This window comes from Lolium perenne, chromosome 1, assembly GCF_019359855.2.
Source record: "Lolium perenne isolate Kyuss_39 chromosome 1, Kyuss_2.0, whole genome shotgun sequence".
NCBI classification, from domain to species: Eukaryota; Viridiplantae; Streptophyta; class Magnoliopsida; order Poales; family Poaceae; genus Lolium; species Lolium perenne.
Genome location: NC_067244.2, coordinates 194,256,862 through 194,280,757, shown reverse-complemented (window position 1 = coordinate 194,280,757; position 23,896 = coordinate 194,256,862).

Here is a 23,896-nt window from a genome sequence, read left to right as displayed (position 1 = left end):
ACAACATCTAGGGTTAGAGATTGTGAATCATACCCACATCCATTGTGGAAACCGCTTGGAGGAGAAGGTAGCTAGGGAGGAGATGCACCCGATCCACCCAAGAACTCCGAGAGGGGGCGGACGGAGCGTCTCCGGCGAGGAGGAGGAGGTCCGGCGATCTTGAGAGGAGAAAGAGGAGAGAGAGGCGCGTGGGGGGTGGTGTGAGCCGTTTGCCCCCCCCCCCCCCCCCCGCGGCCTCGACCTCAACCCTTTCAAGATCTGCCCAGGCCGGATAATCTGGCCCTAGCTTAGGGCGGATAATCCGGCCGGGCCAGATTTTCCGTGGTCTCCCGGGGCCGGATTATCCGGGGTTCTGGAAAATTCCAGAATCGCCGTGAATCCGGCCCATCTTTCGTTGGTTATTTGCATGACCCATATGCGATGCAATAATGTATCACGTCACATATAAGGTGCAAATTTACCAATAAGATGGAGCAACCTATATCATCCGACCGAAAAACCTCAAACTCCAAGTTTTTACCAAACATGACAAATGAGCAAGATGGAAATGGCTTATAGGAGAGAGTAGGCTTAGGTTTTAGAAGATACAAACTGTTAATGGTACATGGTCACTCAAGTTTGCAAGATATGAGCAAATAAGGCCAAACTAGAGTGATTTCCCATAAGAACATGGAGATGTCAATAAAATCCAATGAAGATCCAAACAACTCCAACTCTTCACGAAGAAGAGTGTGGTAGCCTAGGCCACCATATATGAGTGTTATGGTATGGCACCGCGAAGATATATCTTGGGTCCAAACCAATACTCATCATTTAAGCTCACATATCAACATATGATATAACGAGAATGAAATCTTTAATGTTGGCATTATGGGGGGAGAGATAGCTCAATTATTTAAACCGCACTCCCCCTATTTCCATGCCCACATCTAAACCAAATAAAGTTTTGAGATGAAGGTGTGTTTGCAAGATGGTCAAGCTATACTCCTTGAATCGATGATATTTAGCTCATTCCTCAAATAAGTGAACCTTGCTTCATCAAGAGGCTTCGTGAATATATCGGCAAGTTGATCTTTGGTAGGAACATAGATGAGCTCAATATCACCACGGGCAACATGATCCCTAATGAAATGATTCTGGATCTCAATATGCTTCGTTCTTGAATGTTGCACCGGATTATAGGCAATCTTGATAGCACTTTCATTGTCACATAATAGAGGCACTTTGTCACAAATGACACCGTATTCCTTTAAAGTTTGCCTCATCCATAACAATTGAGTGCATCCACTTGCGGCGGCAACATATTCGGCTTCGGCAGTGGAGAGAGATATACAATTTTGCTTCTTGGATGACCAACACACCAAGGACCTACCAAGAAATTGGCAAGCCCCGGAGGTTGATTTCCTATCATCCTTGTCTCCCGCCCAATCCGCATCGGTGTACCCATTGAGAATAAAACTTGAGCCTTTGGGGTACCAAATACCATATCTTGGGGTATCAACCAAATATCGAAAGATTCTCTTGAGAGCTATCATGTGGCTCTCCTTAGGAGAAGCTTGATACCTTGCACACACACCAACACTCAACACTATGTCCGGTCTAGATGCACAAAGGTAAAGCAAGGATCCAATCATGGAGCGATATACCTTTTGATCCACCTCTTTACCATTGGGATCAAGTGCAAGATGACATTTGGTAACCATAGGAGTGGCAACACCTTTCATCTCGGTCATCTTGAACCTCTTGAGCATGTCTTGGAGATATTTTGCTTGGTTAATGAAGGTTCCTCCTCTCAATTGCTTGATCTCAAAACCAAGGAAGAACTTCATCTCTCCCATCATAGACATCTCAAACCTATCGGTCATAAGCTTTGAGAATTCATCATTGAAAGCTTTGTTAGTAGAGCCAAAGATAATATCATCAACATACAATTGGCAAACGAAAAGCTCCCCATTGACCCTCTTAGTAAAAAGAGTGGGATCGATTAGCCCAACATCAAACCCACGGTCTACCAATAATTCCTTAAGGTGCTCATACCAAGCTCTAGGAGCTTGTTTGAGACCATAAAGAGCTTTATCGAGCTTGTAGACATGGTTAGGGAAGTTGAGATCCTCAAACCCCGGGGGTTGCTTAACATAAACCTCTTCATGTATAGGACCATTAAGAAATGCACTTTTCACATCCATTTGTTGTAACTTGAAGTTATGATGCGATGCATAAGCAAGAAGGATACGGATGGACTCAAGACGAGCCACGGGAGCATAGGTTTCTCCAAAGTCAATTCCCTCAACTTGAGAGAACCCTTGAGCCACCAATCTTGCCTTGTTCCTCACAACATTTCCAAACTCATCTTGCTTGTTCTTGAATATCCATTTAGTGCCAATAACATTGCGGCACCCCTTTGGCTTCTCTACTAAAGTCCACACTTTGTTGCGCTTGAAGTTGTTGAGTTCTTCGTGCATAGCTTCCAACCAATCCGAATCTTCAAGGGCTTCAAATACTTTCTTGGGTTCCACTAAGGAGATATAAGCATGATGATTGCTAAAATTAGCCAATTGCCTTCTTGTGGAAACCTTTGCCCTTATATCACCAAGAACCTTATCATGAGTGTGATCACGAAGCTCAAGGTTCCTATCTCTTCTTGCTAGACGACGGGCCTCGATCTCCTCCTTGGTTCTTCTTGGCCTTGGAGGTATCACTTGATCAACTTGATCTTTTGGGTCCCCGTCTTGACCTTCAACTTGAGCAACTACAATTTCTTGTGAGTGCTCAACATCATGTGCTTGATCTTGGACATCATTTGGTGCGGAGCAAATATCAAATGGATACTCGTCGGAACCATCATGAATTCTTGGTTGATCTTGACCTTGATCTTGTCCTTGATCTTGTCCTTGATCTTGCACACTAGAGGGAGGGTTTTGTTCTTGTTCTTGGGTTGGTGCATCATTTGCTTCACTTGATGGGGTTTGTTGATGTTGAGAAGATGAGGGCTCCACCGTGGTAGAGCATAGTCCTTCCCGAGACGCCACACCGTGTCCCTCAATGGGGCGGAAAAATCCCACACCCATTCTTACTATGGCATCTTGAGGTATTTCATCACCTGCACAAACAAACATCAACTTGCCCCACTTGGGAGCCATCATTTTCTTCGAACTTCACACTACAAGATTCAATGATAATCCCGGAGGCTTTATCAAAGATTCTATAAGTGTGAGACTCGGCACCGTAACCAACAAATATACCCTCCAAAGCTTTAGGAGCGAATTTAGATAAACGAACTCCTTTGATTTTGTAGAAACACTTACACCCGAACACCTTGAAGTATGAGATATTAGGCTTGTTCCCGGTGAGTATTTCATATGGAGTCTTGTTCAAGCCCTTGCGGAGATAGAGCCGGTTGGAGGAGTGACAAGCGGTGGAGATGGCTTCGGCCCAAAAGTTATAGCGGGATTTATACTCCGCCATCATAGACCTTGCCATATCCATAAGAGTCCGGTTCTTCCTCTCCGCAACACCATTTTGTTGAGGGGTGTAAGCAGCGGAATATTGATGACGAATCCCCTCATCACTAAGAAAATCATTGAGTGTGTAGTTCTTGAGCTCGGAGCCATTGTCACTTCTTATTGCCATAATGAGGAGGTTGTGTTGGCGTTGCACCTCGGTAGCAAAGTCAATGAATATTTGTTGAGTCTCATCTTTCGTCTTGAGAAAGTAGACCCAAGTGTATCTTGAGTAGTCATCGACAATCACCAAGCAATGTTTCTTCGCACCAAGACTTGCATGAGTAACGGGACCAAAGAGATCCACATGAAGGAGCTCCAAGATCCTCTTGGAAGAGATAATGGTCTTGCTTGGATGCGGAGAGTCATGCATTTTGCCTTCAACACAAGCCCTACAAACACGATCTTTGGCAAAAGACACATTTTCCATTAGTCCCACAATATGGTTCCCCTTGTGAAGACTTTGCAAAGTTCTCATGTTGACATGGGCTAGGCGGCGATGCCACAACCAACCCACGTCCGCCTTTCCGAATAGGCACATCGCACTTGTCGTGGTGGTCCCCGAAAAGTCCACCACATACAAGTTGTGTTCGCGATACCCAACGAATGCGACTTTTAGAGTCTTGCTCCACAAGAGGACCACAATATCTTTATCAATAAAGACAGAGAAACCCATCTTGCCAAGGGCGGAAACAGAAAGCAAATTGTAACCAAGGGTTTTGACAAGCATGACATCCACAAGAGTAATGTTGTGTGCAACCACAACCTTGCCAAGACCCAATACCTCGGATGTAGAATTATCGCCAAAGGAGACGGTGATATTATTTATGTTGGGCCTCAACTCCTTGACGAGGTTCTTGCCGCCGGTCATATGACTTGTACATCCACTATCAAGTACCCATTTTGAACCTCCGGCGGCATAGTCCTACATGAGATCAATTCTTGGATTTAGGTACCCATTTTTCAATGGGTCCTCTTTTGTTAGCAACAAGGGTCTTTGGAACCCAAATAGACCAAGCAACATAACCATCATATGGACCAACATATTTAGCATAGACATCACCATAATAATCTTTAAAGAGAACATAGTGAGGGTTATCTATTCCCGCACCATCATCATTAATGGTGTTGCCCTTTCGGGTTTCACCATTAGCTTTCTCATGTGCGGGCTTGGTCTTTTTCTTGTTTGCCTTTTTAGCCTTGGTATTAAAACCAAGTCCCTCCTTCCCATTGTTTGACCTTTGCTTACTCAAGAGATCATCCAAGGAAAGTTTACTTTGGGGAGAGGAGGCCTTAGCAAGTTCATCTTTCAACCTAGCATTTTCCTCAATAATATTTGCATGATCACATGAAGGAGTAGAAGTACTAGGTATGTCATATGAAGCAAGCCTAATTTGAAGTTTCTCATAAGACTCAGAGAGGAGAGAGTATTCACTCTTCAAGGCTTTGTGAGCCTTGTCTAGTTCATCTAGATCCTTCACAAGTTTCTCATGATCAACACCAAATTTGGCCTTTTCCTTTATAAGCACTTTAGTCTTAGCTCTAGCAAGATCTCTAACCCCCTTGCCAGACAAACCTTCAAAGAGCGGCTCCCATTTTATTTTATTTTGGGTGGCACTCCTTCCAACCTTTCTTTCACAAACCATGGCTAACCGAATCCTCGGGTGCCTGCCAACAATCTCATACCATGAAGGAGTGCCTTTTTATTTTAGTTTTATTATGATGACACTCCTCCCAACCTTTGCTTACACAAGCCATGGCTAACCGAATCCTTCGGGTGCCGTCCAACAATCACATACCATGGAGGAGTGTCTATTTTTGTTAATTAATTTGGGACTGGGAATCCCATTGCCAGCTCATTTTGCAAAATTATTGGATAAGCGGATGAAGCCACTAGTCCATTGGTGAAAGTTGCCCAACAAGATTGAAAGATAAACACCACATACTTCCTCATGAGCTATAAAACATTGACACAAATCAGAGGTGATAAATTTTGAATTGTTTGAAGGTAGCACTCAAGCAATTTACTTTGGAATGGCGGGAAAATACCATGTAGTAGGTAGGTATGGTGGACACAAATGGCATAGTGGTTGGCTCAAGTATTTTGGATGCATGAGAAGTATTCCCTCTCGATACAAGGTTTAGGCTAGCAAGGCTTATTTGAAACAAACACAAGGATGAACCGGTGCAGCAAAACTCACATAAAAGACATATTGAAAACATTATAAGACTCTACACCGTCTTCCTTGTTGTTCAAACTCAATACTAGAAATTATCTAGACCTTAGAGAAACCAAATATGCAAACCAAATTTTAGCATGCTCTATGTATTTCTTCATTAATGGGTGCAAATCATATGATGCAAGAGCTTAAACATGAGCACAACAATTGCCAAGTATCACATTACCCAAGACATTAATAGCAATTACTACATGTATCATTTTCCAATTCCAACCATATAACAATTTAACGAAGAAGAAACTTCGCCATGAATACTATGAGCTAAGAACACATGTGTTCATACGAACCAGAGGAGCGTTTCTCTCTCCCACACAAGCATTTATTCAAACAAAAACAAAAAACAAAAACAAACCGACGCTCCAAGAAAAGCACATAAGATGTGATGGAATAAAAATATAGTTTCAGGGGAGGAACCTGATAATGTTGTCGATGAAGAAGGGGATGCCCAAGGCATCCCCAAGCTTAGACGCTTGAGTCTTCTTAGAATATGCAGGGGTGAACCACCGGGGCATCCCCAAGCTTAGAGCTTTCACTCTCCTTGATCATGTTGCATCATACTCCTCTCTTGATCCTTGAAAACTTCCTCCACACCAAACTCAAAACAACTCATTAGAGGGTTAGTGCAATAAAAATTAACATATTCAGAGGTGACACAATCATTCTTAACACTTCTGGACATTGCATAAAGCTACTGGACATTAATGGAACAAAGAAATTCATCCAACATAGCAAAAGAGGCAATGCGAAATAAAAGGCAGAATCTGTCAAAACAGAACAGTTCGTATTGACGAATTTTAAAATGGCACCAGACTTGCTCAAATGAAAATGCTCAAATTGAATGAAAGTTGCGTACATATCTAAGGATCACTCACGTAAATTGGCTTAATTTTCTGAGTTACCTACAGGGAGGTGGACCCAGATTCGTGACAGCAAAGAAATCTGGAACTGCGCAGTAATCCAAATCTAGTACTTACTTTTCTATCAACGGCTTTACTTGGCACAACAAAACACAAAACTAAGATAAGGAGAGGTTGCTACAGTAGTAAACAACTTCCAAGACACAAATATAAAACAAAGTACTGTAGCAAAATAATACATGGGTTATCTCCCAAGAAGTTCTTTCTTTATAGCCGTTAAGATGGGCTCAGCAGTTTTAATGATGCACTCGCAAGAAATAGTATTTGAAGCAAAAGAGAGCATCAAGAGGCAAATACAAAACACATTTAAGTCTAACATGCTTCCTATGAAAAGGAATCTTGTAAATAAACAAGTTCATGAAGAGCAAAGTAACAAGCATAGGAAGATAAAACAAGTATAGCTTGAAAAATTTCAGCACATAGAGAGGCATTTTAGTAACATGAAAATTTCTACAACCATATTTTCCTCTCTCATAATAACTTTCAGTAGCAACATGAGCAAACTCAACAATATAACTATCACATAAAGCATTCTTATCATGAGTCTCATGCATAAAATTAGTACTACTCCCAACATAAGCATAGTTATTCTTATTAATTGTAGTAGGAGCAAATTCAACAAAGTAGCTATCATTATTATTCTCATCATCAAATATAGGAGGTATATTGTAATCATAATCAAATTTATCCTCCATAACGGGTGGCAACAAAAGACTTCTATCATTATAATCATCATAAATAGGAGGCAAGGTATCATCAAAGTAAATTTTCTCCTCAATGCTTGGGGGACTAAAAAGATCATACTCATCAAAACCAGCTTCCCCAAGCTTAGAATTTTCCATATCATTAGCAACAATGGTATTCAAAGTGTTCATACTAATATGTTCCATGGGTTTTTTAATTTTCGGATCAAACCATCCATGTCTTAAATCAGGAAATAGAGTAAAAAGCTCATTGTTGTCCATTATGCCAAACTAGTGTAAACAAGAAACAAAACGATGCAATTGCAGGATCTAAAGGAAATAGCTTCGAGTACTTACAATGCGCCGGAAAATAGCTTGGTAGCCGAGGTCCGGAGTGTGAGTACCTTTTTACCTTTCCTCCCCGGCAACGGCGCCAGAAAAGTGCTTGATGTCTACTTCCCCCTCCTTTCCTGTAGACAGTGTTGGGCCTCCAAGAGCAGAGGTTTGTAGAACAGCAGCAAGTTTTCCCTTAAGTGGATACCCAAGGTTTATCGAACTCAGGGAGGAAGAGGTCAAAGATATCCCTCTCATGCAACCCTGCAACCACAAAGCAAGAAGTCTCTTGTGTCCCCAACACACCTAATAGGTGCACTAGTTCGGCGAAGAGATAGTGAAATACAGGTGGTATGAATATATATGAGCAGTAGCAACGGTGCCAGAAAATAGCTTGCTGGCGTGTAGTTGATGGTGGTAGTATTGCAACAGTAGTAACACAGTAAAACAGTAAACAAGCAGTAGTAACTCAGCAGTATTTAGGAACAAGGCCTAGGGATTACACTTTCACTAGTGGACACTTTCAACATTGATCACATAACAGAACAGATAAATGCATACTCTACACTCTCGTTGGATGATGAACGCATTGCGTAGGATTACACGAACCCTCAATGCCGGAGTTAACAAGCTCCACAATTTGTTCATATTTAAGTAACCTTAGTGTAAGATAGATCAATACAACTAAACCAAGTACTAACATAGCATGCACACTGTCACCTTCATGCATATGTAGGAGGAATAGATCACATCAATACTATCATAGCAATAGTTAACTTCGCAATCTACAAGAGATCATGATCATAGCATAAACCAAGTACTAACACGGTGCACACACTGTCACCTTTACACACGTGCAGGAGGAATAGAACTACTTTAATAACTTTGCTAGAGTAGCACATAGATAAATTGTGATACAAACTCATATGAATCTCAATCATGTAAAGCAGCTCATGAGATTATTGTATTGAGGTACATAGGAGAGAGATGAACCACATAGCTACCGGTACAGCCCCGAGCCTCGATGGAGAACTACTCCCTCCTCATGGGAGCAGCAGCGGTGATGAAGATGGCGGTGGAGATGGCAGCGGTGTCGATGGAGAAGCCTTCCGGGGGCACTTCCCCGTTCCGGCAGCGTGCCGGAACAGAGACTCCTGTCCCCCAGATCTTGGCCTCGCGATGGCGGCGGCTCTGGAAGGTTTCTGTGGTTTTCGTCGAAAGCATCAGGGTTTTCGATCCAGGGGCTTTATATAGGCGAAGAGGCGGCGCAGGAGGGTCGAAGGGGCGACGACACCATAGGGCGGCGCGGCCAGGGCCTGGGCCGCGCCGGCCTATGGTCTGGGGGCCCAGTGCCCCCCCCTCTGGTCCTTCCCGGGTGTTCTGGATGCTTCCGGTGAAAATAGGAACTTGGGCGTTGATTTCGTCCGATTCCGAGAATATTTCGTTACTAGGATTTCTGAAACCAAAAACAGCAGAAAACAGGAACTGGCACTTCGGCATCTTGTTAATAGGTTAGTTCCAGAAAATGCACGAATATGACATAAAGTGTGCATAAAACATGTAGATAACATCAATAATGTGGCATGGAACATAAGAAATTATCGATACGTCGGAGACGTATCAAGCAACGCCACGAAGGCCTAGCCCACTTCCACTAAGGGATTTCCTCGAGGCGGAAACCGGGCCTTTACAAGGTTCTTGGGGCACACATCCACAACCAAATTGGAGGCTCCCAAATCTGTTACAACACAACAATCAACAACAATACATCAACACAAATCAACTAGGGAACCAAATAGGAACACTAGCATGAGATCCCTCAAACAAGAGAGGGGGAAATGAAGAACGCTTCGGTGAGGATGTAGATCGGTGTCTTCTCCTTCGAATCTCCAAAGATCAAGAGCTTTGGTTGGGGGAGGAAGGAGATCTTGCAAATCTTGAGTTTCTTGAGGTGGCTCTAATGGAGGTGGCTTGGCAGATTTCTTGTGTAATGATTGAGCAAGCAACCAAGGTAGAAGAAGGGGGGTATTTATACCTCCCCTCAAAATTGAGCCGTTGCAGCTTCCGGGGGGCCGGATATTCCGGCCTAAGTAAGGGCCGGATAATCCGCCCCCCCCCCCCCCCCGGATAATCCGGCCTTCGGGACAAAACCGTGACTTTATCCGGCCAAATATCCGGCCCTATGCCAGACTTGTTTTTCGTTCAGTCCTTAGCCAAATTCGAGGGGGCCGGATATTTCCAAAATATCCGGCCCGGATATTCCGGCCCTGGTACAATACCGGGACAATATCCGGGCAAATGTCCGGCCCCCATACTGCGCTGCTTTTCCCTCGAAGACTTAGCCAAAATCAGGGGGCCGGATATTTCAACAATATCCGGCCCGGATTATCCGGCCTGGCCATCTTTTGCTGTTAACTTTTGACAGACCGACCAAAACCAACACACATAAATATGAATCTATGTAAACCCTGTACCACTTAAACAAACATTAGTGTATCACATATATTGACATCAAACACACAAAACATACTGTGAGAGATGTTCTTTCACCTAGCCCACTTCCACTAAGGGATTTCCTCGAGGTGGAAACCGGGCCTTTACAAGGTTCTTGGGGCACACATCCACAACCAAATTGGAGGCTCCCAAATCTGTAACAATACAACAATCAACAACAACACATCAACAACAATCAACTAGGGAACCAAATAGGAACACTAGCAAGAGGGCCCTCAAACAAATGAGGGGGAAATGTAAATCGCTTCGGTGAGGATGTAGATCGGTGTCTTCTCCTTCGAATCTCCAAAGATCAAGAGCTTTGGTTGGGGGAGGAAGGAGATCTTGAAAATCTTGTGTTATTGAGGTGGCTCTAATGGTGATGAAGGCTTGGCAGATTTTTGTGCAATGATTGAGCAACTTGTACCTTTGGAGAAGAGAGCTATTTATATGATTGGAGCTCTCAGATCTGACCGTTGGGACGAATTTCAGTAACACCAGAAGTTCCAGCCAGGAGGGCCGGAAGTTCCGGCTGGCACCGGAAGTACCGGCCAAGAGGGCCGGAAATTCCGCCAGGAAGATTTTGCTTCAGACGACCATGTCAGAAAAGATTGGGGCGGAACTAGGGCGGAACTTCCGGTGACCCGTAAGTTCCGGCCAAGTTCCGGAATTGCGAGAAAACCATACTGGACATTACTGAGCCACAATGTCACGATTCCGGAACTTGCCCGGAAGTTGGGCGGAAGTTCTGCTGACCGGAACTTCCGGCCAACTCCACCGGAACTTCCGGTCAGGGAACAAAGACTTCAGATAGAACTGCGCTGAGAGGCCACTGCTGGAAGCACCAGGGCGGAAGTTTCGCCAGCTGGGGCCGGAACTTCCGCCAGAGATAAAAAGGCTTCAGATACTTCAGAACAGCCATACCATTCCACCGGTCAAATATATCTTTTGAAAACTTGTACCTGTCTACATCAACACACATAAATATATACCTAGTGTTAAAATCAAACACACAAAACCCAAAAGGGCAGGAAATGTTCTTTCAGCGTGATACGTCTCAAACGTATCTATAATTTCTTATGTTCCATGCTACTTTTATGATGATACTCACATGTTTTATACACACTTTATGTCATTATTATGCATTTTCCGGCACTAACCTATTGACGAGATGCCGAAGAGCCAGTTACTGTTTTCTGCTGTTTTTGGTTTCAGAAATCCTACAAAGGAAATATTCTCGGAATCGGACGAAATCAACGCCCAGGGTCTTATTTTTCCACGGAGCTTCCAGAAGACCGAAGGGGATACGAAGTGGGGCCACGAGGGCCCGTACCCATAGGGCGGCGCGGCCAGCATGGGGCCCGCGCCAGCCTATGGTGTGGGGCCCCTGTGCCTCCACCGACGCTGCCCTTCCGCCTATTTATTCCCTCCGTCGCGAAAACCCTTTTACCGAGAGCCACGATACGGAAAACTTTCCAGAGACGCCGCCGCCGCCAATCCCATTTCGGGGGATTCAGGAGATCGCCTCCGGCACCCTGCCGGAGAGGGGAATCATCTCCCAGAGGACTCTTCATCACCATGATCGCCTCCGGATTGATGTGTGAGTAGTTCACCCCTGGACTATGGGTCCATAGCAGTAGCTAGATGGTTGTCTTCTCCTCATTGTGCTATCATGTTAGATCTTGTGAGCTGCCTATCATGATCAAGATCATCTATTTGTAATGCTACATGTTGTGTTTGTTGGGATCCGATGAATATGGAATACTATGTCAAGTTGATTATCAATCTATCATATATGTGTTGTTTATGATCTTGCATGCTCTCTGTTGCTAGTAGAGGCTCTGGCCAAGTTGATACTTGTAACTCCAAGAGGGAGTATTTATGCTCGATAGTGGGTTCATGCCTCCATTAAATCTGAGACAGTGACAAAAAGTTCTAAGGTTGTGGATGTGCTGTTTCCACTAGGGATAAAACATCGATGCTTTGTCTAAGGATATTTGTGTTGATTACATTACACACCATACTTAATGCAATTGTATGTTGTTTGCAACTTAATACTAGAAGGGGTGCGGATGCTAACCTGAAGGTGGACTTTTTAGGCATAGATGCATGCTGGATAGCGGTCTATGTACTTTGTCGTAATGCCCGATTAAATCTCATAGTAGTCATCATGATATGTATGTGCATTGTTATGCCCTCTTTATTTGTCAATTGCCCAACTGTAATTTGTTCACCCAACATGCTATTTCTTATTGGAGAGACAGCACTAGTGAAATGTGGACCCCGGTTCATTCTTTTACATCTGAATACAATCTACTGCAAACATTGTTCTCTACTGTTCTTCGCATACAAACATCATTTTCCACACCAGACATTTAATCATTTGTTTACAGCAAGCCGGTGAGATTGACAACCTCACTGTTAAGTTAGGGCAAAGTATTTGGATTGTGTTGTGCAGGTTCCACGTTGGCGCCGGAATCCCTGGTGTTGCGCCGCACTACACTCCGCCACCAACAACCTTCACGTGTTCCTTGACTCCTACTGGTTCGATAACCTTGGTTTCTTACTGAGGGAAAACTTGCTGCTGTACGCATCACACCTTCCTCTTGGGGTTCCCAACGGGCGTGTGCTTGACGCATCATCAGCGCGCATGGGCCGGCCCAGGAGGAATGTGTAGGTTGCAGCTGACCAGGTTGGCTAGCTAGGCCATCAGCCTGACTAGCCAGTTGGGTAAAAAAAGTAAAACCTGTCAGTGACAGGCACTTATAGAAGCCTCTCACTATCCATATTTTACATTTTCAGCCAGCCTCCTAAAAAAACACTAATGACAACCTTTTTTATCAGCCCCATCACTAGTTTTTTTTGTACTAGTAATAGGCTTATACATGCCAAGACAGGCCTGTCACTTATCACATGACGGCTATAAGAATTTCTGCAATAGTGTTTAGCCAAATTCTGAAGTACTACATGGGGCCAAAGAAATTAGCCCATCTATTTCAACAACTCCATCGCTAGTACTCTTCGTTGTGATGGAACTTTTAAGATGTTAATTTTTAACGAAGAAAGCAACCAACCGGTCAGATCATCGCAAGGTCAGTGGTTGGCAAGAATTCGTGTGACACATCTGTCCTTTGATGTTTATTTGTGTACTTGACCTTGGGTCTCTGCGCTTGTTCTCCATTTCATACTACGGAGTACAAAATTATGTAACAAATGAATACAACAAGGTCATCTAGCGAAGTATAATATATTAACTAAGTAAATTTATCTTAAGAAATCTACTTATTATTTTTTATCAAACATCCCGTTACAAATCAAAGGTTTACATGTTTCTCAAAATCATTATGTGGTTTCATTCTCTCTGTCTCTCATTTATATATATATAAAAATTATAATCTACATGTTGTGTGGAGTCCTTTCATTCTCGTTCATTATTCACAAAACTTGCGCATCTATAACAAATACAGCTTGGCGAATACAAACTGCAATTTGTGTTCATTCAATACATGATGATAACCGAAGATAAAATATAATATGGCATCTCGGTTGCGCCGCATGGGTATGATGGGACATGGTTGTAGGTGGGTGTGACACATGCTTAGGGTGGGAGGCGGCGACAAACAAAGCCTACTCAAGATGGATCACTTCCCACGTGTGAGTTGACTCGTTCGTTGTCCTTGGGTACGACCATGCGAGAGGAGGCGTCAACCACATGCAACAATGAAAGGGGTTGATACGAGTGGGCGGCGCGAGAGGGAGAAACGAATGTTTCATTTGAATGTGGATAGGGGACCCTGCCTTCAAAGTTTTGTCAACACTACTCCGAGCCACCAACGCTATTGTGATAGACACAAAACTGCAGATCGGAGCCACCACCGCTGCCTACATCCCTCTAGGGCCATCTGAAGTTCTCAACACAAAACCGAAGCCACACACCAGTCGAATTGGCCTTCATGTCTAGCATTGGCCTAGATCCTTTTGTCTTGCCAATAATGACAAAAGCCGTTGGAAAATATATCTTTCAGATTTTTTTCTCAAAAATAGATGGAGTTAACTAACCTTTACATGTTATCGTTGTATTAGATGCCAATACTACTTAAGGGAGGCATTTTTTTTTCGAAATAGACACGCATGAGAGTACATATAGGTTTTAACCTTCTGTTAGTTAATGTAAATATGTAATGCAAAGCTTCTCTGAAGGCACATTCAAGATGGCAGTAGATCATACCAGCTGTTACAAATTCCAAGATTAGACGCTTCGATCCTAGGCAAAACGGAAGGATATCGTAAGGCAGCAAGGTACAATGTCGTAAGGCTTGCAAATATGTGATGAACATACCATGCATGGATGATTGCAGATCTGGCGTGCGCCTACATAAACATCCACCCAGCGATGGCTCGATCCATCGCAACTTCCACGCCGATCGATCCCTCTGCCTGAAGCCATAGCCACGATGAAGCAAATGGGCGCTACCTCTCGCATTCTCCTCGCCATCGTCGCGCTAGGCTTCGTCGCGGCGGCGCTGGCTCGCGAGGCTCCCGGCGGGGGCGCTACCGAAGACCTCGTTCCGTTCGGGGCAGCAGACAGCACCAAGGGACGGGCTCATGGTGGAGATAGCCAGTATCGCGACTCGAAGCCGGACGTTCCCAGCGGCGAGAACCCGATACACAACCGCTATCCTCCTTCCTACCAAGGCTACGGCAGCGCGACCGTCGATGGCGTGCTACGAGCGTCTACTGCTCCCCCGGCTCCTTCCAGCGATCCCTCGATACATGAAAATACTCCCCCTTCAGACCATGCCTAGGCCTAGCTAGCTGACCACTGTAATAGAGGGTAGCGAAAAACTCGTTTTTACAGACGCCGGTACTGAAGTCTCTGTCGCCAATCATGCTGCGCCAACGCTGCTCCTATGGTGGCCCCTGTCCTTTTGTATTGCTTTCACATATCCCGTATTGTTTGATTTTCTGATTTCCTGTGATCATGTATATTTTGGTGGGCCCCACCCACGTGATTTCCTCCATCTTCCTTCCCAAACGCAACAACAAACAGGGAGACACCGAGGCGCTGGTTCCTGCACCGCCGCCGCCCGTCTATGCGCTAGCACCACCTCCGTCGTCCCTCCTCGCCGGCGCCTGACTGAGCCTTCTACCTTCATCCCCGCAAGACACCTCCGTCCCCGTCGCTTGCGCGCCGCTCCTCCCAAATCCGCCGTTCGGACATCCCTACCTCATGTCTCCATTGCCCTCCATCCCCGGCTGTTGTTCTGGGCACGGCGGTGCCAGCCAGGGCGCGTGAGGTCGAGGCAGGACCTGCTGTTGGCACCGTCTAGCCCGAGCTTCGTGTTCTTGAAGGAAGGAAATTTCCTAGTGCAAATCTCTTAATTTGGACATTGGCGCTGCAGGTCTCATTCTCATCTAACTTCCTCCCAGGTTCATTTTCTTCTTTTATTCAAGCAACACGACCCGGTTCCACCATCTTTGTTTCAATCATCGTCTGAGATTTGAACCTGATGCCCTAGGTTTGCAGCCAGTAGGTTGGTTCTCTGCCGCGCTAGCTAACCCTCCTAAACCCTAAACCCTGCCGCGGCAGAGATTTATGCACTTTATCTGCCACGGTAGCCTACCTTTGGTACCGGTTCATGTTACAAACCGGTGCCAAAGGTCTCCAGCCCTGCGATCTCTTGGGTGCCCACGTCGAGGCCCCTTTAGTACCAGTTCCAACCGGGTACCAAATGGGGGGGGGGGGACTTTTGTCCCGAATCTTTTGTACCGGTCGCATTTCCGGTATCAAAGGGCCTCTGAAATCGGTATTGATGCCCATTTTTCTACTAGTGTCGGCTCCGTGTCGACTTCCGGTTCCGTAGCCTAGCATGGAGAAGGATCCCCTCAACGTGTTGGATGCCATGATTTATTCCTTGATTTTTGTTCTTCAAAATCTTAGATTCATTTTTTCTTGTTCATGGACTATCAGTTGACCGTTTAGTATCAAGTTCCAATTATTAACGTATTTGGTGGGTTGGTTTGTTACATGTTCGGTTGGATTAATCATTTCCGTCAAATATATGCTTGATTTGTGAATATGTGAACCAATTCAGAATTCATGGTAGAAATATGGTTTGTTAAATTTCATTGAAATTGCAGAGTGTGATGGCCTTGTGAAATTACGAGTGAATAAGATGAAAAAATATTTGAAACTTTGAAACCTTTTTGCAACATGGGTGAAACTAACAAAAGTAGCGAAAAAACTATTTTGAAACATATGTGAAACTAATGAAGTTTTTGTGAAACCTATGTGAATTTAATTGAAATTTTATGAAACTAGTTTAAAATAAGCATGAGACTATGGAAATGTTTGTGAAAACAACAAGAACGAACGAAAGATAACACGACCAACCAAGTAGACCAAGTCCCCTATTTAGAATTTATTTCAATCAAAACTTCGGCATCGATCCTTTTCTATTTATCTTGTAACTATGAGTATTTCCAGACCAACTCAGCTCAAAATATTGGATGACACTAAATCTAGGTTGAAAATCTTGTGGGTTTCTGTAGACCATGCAAACTACATTGGCACTCGGAGTTCCAGTCTAGAGCATGGGTGATTCTGGACTAATTCAGTTGTAAGTACAAAACCACTATTCTTCAAAACTTTCTATTTCATTCACTCTATTGGTGATTCTAGCATATTGGTCAATTACCTTCTAATGGATTGAAAAAATCAAGTTTTTGAGGATATGATCTAGGTAGCCTTGCTTTATGAGAACCGATTTTTTGTTTGTGAATCTGTCATATTTGGTTGGTTAAGCCTCAAGAATTTTCACATATTTTCACTAATATTTCACTCAAGTATTGAATAAGATTACTCGAAGTTTCACAATAGTTTCATTGAGGTGTTAAAGATATTATATTGGTTTCACTTAGAATTTATTCATTTATAGACGACTTCACAAAGTTGGCTCATTGCTTGGTACGAGAAATTCAACTATTTGGTGCATCGAGGTTTCACATAGGTTTCATGTCTCGCAATAGTTTCATCGAGGTTTGGTACGAGGCTTTATTAGTTTCACTTTGGATACACTCGTAGTCGGTTCCACAAACTAGGCACATCATTTGGTACGAGAAATTCAAACGTTTAGTGCATCAAGGTTTCACAAAGGTTTCATGTTTCAAAACAGATTCTACATTGAGATTTATTGTGAGGTTATATTGGTTTCACTTGTGATTCAATCGCTAATAGATGGTTTCACAAAGTAGGTGCATCGTTGGTATGAGTAGCCGTTTAGTGCATCGAGGTTTCACATAGGTTCCATGTTTCACAATAGTTTGATTCAGGTTTGTTACGAGGATATATTGCTTTCACTTATGATTCACTCGTTTATAGATGGTTTCACAAAGTAGGTGCATCGTTTGGTACGAGAAGTTGTTTGGTGCATCAATGTTTCACATAGGTTTCATGTTTCACAATATTTTCATTGAGGTTTGGTAAAGGTGATATCAGTTTCTATAAGGATTCACTTGTTTTTAGATGGTTTCACAAAGTAGGTGCATCATTTGGTATGAGAAATTGAGCCGTTTGGCGCATCAAGGTTTTACAAAGGTTCATGTCTCACAATACTTTAAATGAGATTTTGTAAGAGGTTATATTGATTTTACTATGATTCACTCGTTTATAGATGGTTTCACAAAGTAGGCGCATCATTTGGTACGAGGAATTCAGTCGTTTGGCACATCGAGGTTTCACAAAGGTTCCATGTTTCACAATAGTTACATTGAGGTTTTCTACGATGTTATATTGGTTTCACTTATTATTCACTCGTTTATAAAGCGTTTCACGAAGTATGCGCATGGTTTGGTGTGAGAAGCCGTTTAGTGCATCTAGGTTTCACATATGTTTCATATTTCACAATATTTTCATTGAAGTTTAGTACGAGGTTATATATTGATTTCACTTATGATTCACTCGTTTATAGACGGATTCGGAAAGTAGTCGCATCGTTTGGCCTGAGAAGCCGTTTGGTGCATCGAGGTTTCACATAGGTTTCATGTTGCACACTAGTTTGATTGAAGTTTGGTATGAGGTTATATCGGTTTCACGAAGAATTCACTTGTTATAGACGGTTTTACAAAGTAGATGTGTCGTTCGGTATGAGAAATTAAGCTGTTTGGCACATCGACGATTCACAAAGGTTTCATATTTCACAATAGTTTAACTGAGGTTTGGTCCAAGATTATATTGGTTTCAATTATGATTCACTCATTTAGATATAATTTCACAAAGTAGCCACATCGTTTGGTATGACTAATTCAGTCATTTGGCGCATCAAGGTTTCACAAAGATTTCATATTTCTCAATAGTTTTATTTAGATTTCGTACGATGTGATATTGGGTTTGCTTATGATTCACTCGTTTGTATATGGTTTCACAAAGTAGGCACAATGTTTGTTACGAGAAGCCATTAAGTGCATCGAGGTTTCGCATAGGTTTTATATTTCACATTAGTTTCATCGAGGTTTGATGCGAGGTTATATTGGTTTCACTTATGATTCACTCGTTTATAGATGGTTTCACAAAGTACACACATCTTCTAGTACAACAAGCTATTTGGTGCATTGAGGTTTCATGTTTCACAATAGTTTGATTGCGATTTGTTACGAGGTTATATCGGGCACTAAGGATTCACTCGTTTATAGATGGTTCCACTAAGGATTTGGTACGAGATTTGGTACAAAGTAGGCATATTGTTTGGCATGATAAATTCAGCTATTTGGAAGATCGAGGTTTTACAAAGGTTTCATGTCTCACAATAGTTTAACCATTGTTCAAAAAATTGGCCAAGATAACGATTTATCGTGAATTGGGTGGTAACCGATAATATTTCGGCATATCGCTGATTTATCGCTGGTACCAATATTTTGGCCAATTTTTTAGTTTGATGACCGATGTTTCGGATGATTTTCAGAAAAATTTCGCTGAAGTTCGAGCTGGCAGCCGATATTTTTGTCCTATAGTCTTGTAGAACTGTGCATTAGCTCAAAATTCCCATTTTTATTGATTCAAATGCAAGGAATCAGGGTGATACTTCATTTCAATGCTCCAATATTATGTTTACATAGCATATTATATAAAATTTAGTGCCAAAAATTAGGATTTACCAAAAAATAAGCCGATAAATGGCCGGCCGGTAAAATCGATTAACCATCCGATAAGCTATTATTCTCCATTTTGAGGCTGGCCGATAAGTTAAGGATTAATAATTTCTTGAATATTTAGTTTAACGGAGGTTTATACGAGGTTTATAGACGGTATCACAAAGTAGACATATCGTTTGGTACGAAGAATTCAGTAGTTTGGTGCATCGAGGTTTAACATAATTTCATGTTTCACAATAGTTTCATGAAGGTGTGGTACGAGGTTATATTTATTACACTTATGATTCACTCGTTTTAGATTGCTTCACAAAGTAGGCACGTCGTTTAGTACGAGAATCCATTTAGTGCATCGAGGTTTCACATAGGTTTCATGTTTAAAAATAGTTTCATTAAGGCATCATACAAGGTTATATTGGTTTCAATTATGATTCACTCGTTTATAGACGGTTTCACAAAGTAGATGCATCATATGGTATGAGAATCCGTTTGGTGCATCGATGTTTCACATAGGTTTCATGTTTCACAATAGTTTTATTGAGGTATATCTTTCAATTGAATTGGCCTCCATGTCTACCACACACCAATTGAATTGGCCTCCATGTCTAGCATTGGCCTAGATCCTTTTGTCTTGCCACTAAAGGCAAAAGTTGTCGGAAAATATATCTTTCAGATTTTTTTTCTCAAAAATAGATGGAGTTAACTGACATTTACATGTTATCTTTGTATTGGATGCCAATACTACTTAAGGGAGGCATTTTTTTTCAAAATAGACACGCATGAGAGTACATATATATACATAGGTTTTAACCTTCCGTTAGTTAATGTAAATATGTAATGCAAAGCTTCTCTGAAGGCACATTCAAGATGGCAGTAGATCATACCAGCTGTTACAAATTCCAAGATTAGACGCTTCGATCCTAGGCAAAACGGAAGGATATCGTAAGGCAGCAAGGTACAATGTCGTAAGGCTTGCAAATATGTGATGAACATACCATGCATGGATGATTGCAGATCTGGCGTGCGCCTACATAAACATCCACCCAGCGATGGCTCGATCCATCGCAACTTCCACGCCGATCGATCCCTCTGCCTGAAGCCATAGCCACGATGAAGCAAATGGGCGCTACCTCTCGCATTCTCCTCGCCATCGTCACGCTAGGCTTCGTCGCGGCGGCGCTGGCTCGCGAGGCTCCCGGCGGGGGCGCTACCGAAGACCTCGTTCCGTTCGGGGCAGCAGACAGCACCAAGGGACGGGCTCATGGTGGAGATAGCCAGTATCGCGACTCGAAGCCGGACGTTCCCAGCGGCGAGAACCCGATACACAACCGCTATCCTCCTTCCTACCAAGGCTACGGCAGCGTGACCGTCGATGGCGTGCTACGAGCGTCTACTGCTCCCCCGGCTCCTTCCAGCGATCCCTCGATACATGAAAATACTCCCCCTTCAGACCATGCCTAGGCCTAGCTAGCTGACCACTGTAATAGAGGGTAGCGAAAAACTCGTTTTTACAGACGCCGGTACTGAAGTCTCTGTCGCCAATCATGCTGCGCCAACGCTGCTCCTATGGTGGCCCCTGTCCTTTTGTATTGCTTTCACATATCCCGTATTGTTTGATTTTCTGATTTCCTGTGATCATGTATATTTTGGTGGGCCCCACCCACGTGATTTCCTCCATCTTCCTTCCCAAACGCAACAACAAACAGGGAGACACCGAGGCGCTGGTTCCTGCACCGCCGCCGCCCGTCTATGCGCTAGCACCACCTCCGTCGTCCCTCCTCGCCGGCGCCTGACTGAGCCTTCTACCTTCATCCCCGCAAGACACCTCCGTCCCCGTCGCTTGCGCGCCGCTCCTCCCAAATCCGCCGTTCGGACATCCCTACCTCATGTCTCCATTGCCCTCCATCCCCGGCTGTTGTTCCGCACGGCGGTGCCGGCCAGGCGCGTGAGGTCGAGGCAGGACCTGCTGTTGGCACCGTCTAGCCCGAGCTTCGTGTTCTTGAAGGAAGGAAATTTCCTAGTGCAAATCTCTTAATTTGGACATTGGCGCTGCAGGTCTCATTCTCATCTAACTTCCTCCCAGGTTCATTTTCTTCTTTTATTCAAGCAACACGACCCGGTTCCACCATCTTTGTTTCAATCATCGTCTGAGATTTGAACCTGATGCCCTAGGTTTGCAGCCAGTAGGTTGGTTCTCTGCCGCGCTAGCTAACCCTCCTAAACCCTAAACCCTGCCGCGGCAGAGATTTATGCACTTTATCTCACGGTAGCCTACCTTTGGTACCGGTTCATGTTACAAACCGGTGCCAAAGGTCTCCAGCCTCGCGATCTCTTGGGTGCCCACGTCGAGGCCCCTTTAGTACCAGTTCCAACCGGGTACCAAATGGGGGGGGGGGGACTTTTGTCCCGAATCTTTTGTACCGGTCGCATTTCCGGTATCAAAGGGCCTCTGAAATCGGTATTGATGCCCATTTTTCTACTAGTGTCGGCTCCGTGTCGAGTTCCGGTTCCGTAGCCTAGCATGGAGAAGGATCCCCTCAACGTGTTGGATGCCATGATTTATTCCTTGATTTTTGTTCTTCAAAATCTTAGATTCATTTTTTCTTGTTCATGGACTATCAGTTGACCGTTTAGTATCAAGTTCCAATTATTAACGTATTTGGTGGGTTGGTTTGTTACATGTTCGGTTGGATTAATCATTTCCGTCAAATATATGCTTGATTTGTGAATATGTGAACCAATTCAGAATTCATGGTAGAAATATGGTTTGTTAAATTTCATTGAAATTGCAGAGTGTGATGGCCTTGTGAAATTACGAGTGAATAAGATGAAAAAATATTTGAAACTTTGAAACCTTTTTGCAACATGGGTGAAACTAACAAAAGTAGCGAAAAAACTATTTTGAAACATATGTGAAACTAATGAAGTTTTTGTGAAACCTATGTGAATTTAATTGAAATTTTATGAAACTAGTTTAAAATAAGCATGAGACTACGGAAATGTTTGTGAAAACAACAAGAACGAATGAAAGATAACACGACCAACCAAGTAGACCAAGTCCCCTATTTAGAATTTATTTCAATCAAAACTTCGGCATCGATCCTTTTCTATTTATCTTGTAACTATGAGTATTTCCAGACCAACTCAGCTCAAAATATTGGATGACACTAAATCTAGGTTGAAAATCTTGTGGGTTTCTGTAGACCATGCAAACTACATTGGCACTCGGAGTTCCAGTCTAGAGCATGGGTGATTCTGGACTAATTCAGTTGTAAGTACAAAACCACTATTCTTCAAAACTTTCTATTTCATTCACTCTATTGGTGATTCTAGCATATTGGTCAATTACCTTCTAATGGATTGAAAAAATCAAGATTTTGAGGATATGATCTAGGTAGCCTTGCTTTATGAGAACCGATTTTTTGTTTGTGAATCTGTCATATTTGGTTGGTTAAGCCTCAAGAATTTTCACATATTTTCACTAATATTTCACTCAAGTACGAGGTTTTGTACGAGGTTTTATTAGTTTCACTTTGGATACACTCGTAGTCGGTTCCACAAACTAGGCACATCGTTTGGTACGAGAAATTCAGACGTTTAGTGCATCGAGGTTTCACAAAGGTCTCAAGTTTCAAAACAGATTCTACATTGAGATTTGTTGTGAGGTTATATTGGTTTCACTTGAGATTCAATCGCTAATAGATGGTTTCACAAAGTAGGTGCATCGTTGGTATGAGTAGCCATTTAGTGCATCGAGGTTTCACATAGGTTACATGTTTCACAATAGTTTGATTGAGGTTTGTTGCGAGGATATATTGCTTTCACTTATGATTCACTTGTTTATAGATGGTTTCACAAAGTAGGTGCATCGTTTGGTACGAGAAGCTGTTTGGTGCATCAATATTCCACATAGGTTTCATGTTTCACAATATTTTCATTGAGGTTTGGTAAAGGTGATATCAGTTTCTATAAGGATTCACTTGTTTTTAGATGGTTTCACAAAGTAGGTGCATCATTTGGTATGAGAAATTGAGCCGTTTGGCGCATCAAGGTTTTACAAAGGTTCATGTCTCACAATACTTTAAATGAGATTTTGTAAGAGGTTATATTGATTTTACTATGATTCACTCATTTATAGATGGTTTCACAAAGTAGGCGCATCGTTTGGTACGAGGAATTCAGTCGTTTGGCACATCGAGGTTTCACAAAGGTTCCATGTTTCACAATAGTTACATTGAGTTTTCTACGATGTTATATTGGTTTCACTTATGATTCACTCGTTTATAAAGCGTTTCACGAAGTATGCGCATGGTTTGGTGTGAGAAGCCGTTTAGTGCATGTAAGGGTATTTCACCCTTATCCATTATTTTGGTAACAATGACACCGTGCTAGAGTATTTGACCTAATACGTTTATAAGGATTATCTCAGGTATTAGGCAATGAGGCATAAATGATGTATCAAAGGAACAAGAAGGCTAAAGGAGACCCCCCACTTCAACAACAATCGAAAAGGGGTCTACCGAAGAAATCCGGTCTGTCACCCGGTTGGACCGGGCCCCAGACCGGCTGGTCCGGCGTGCGGT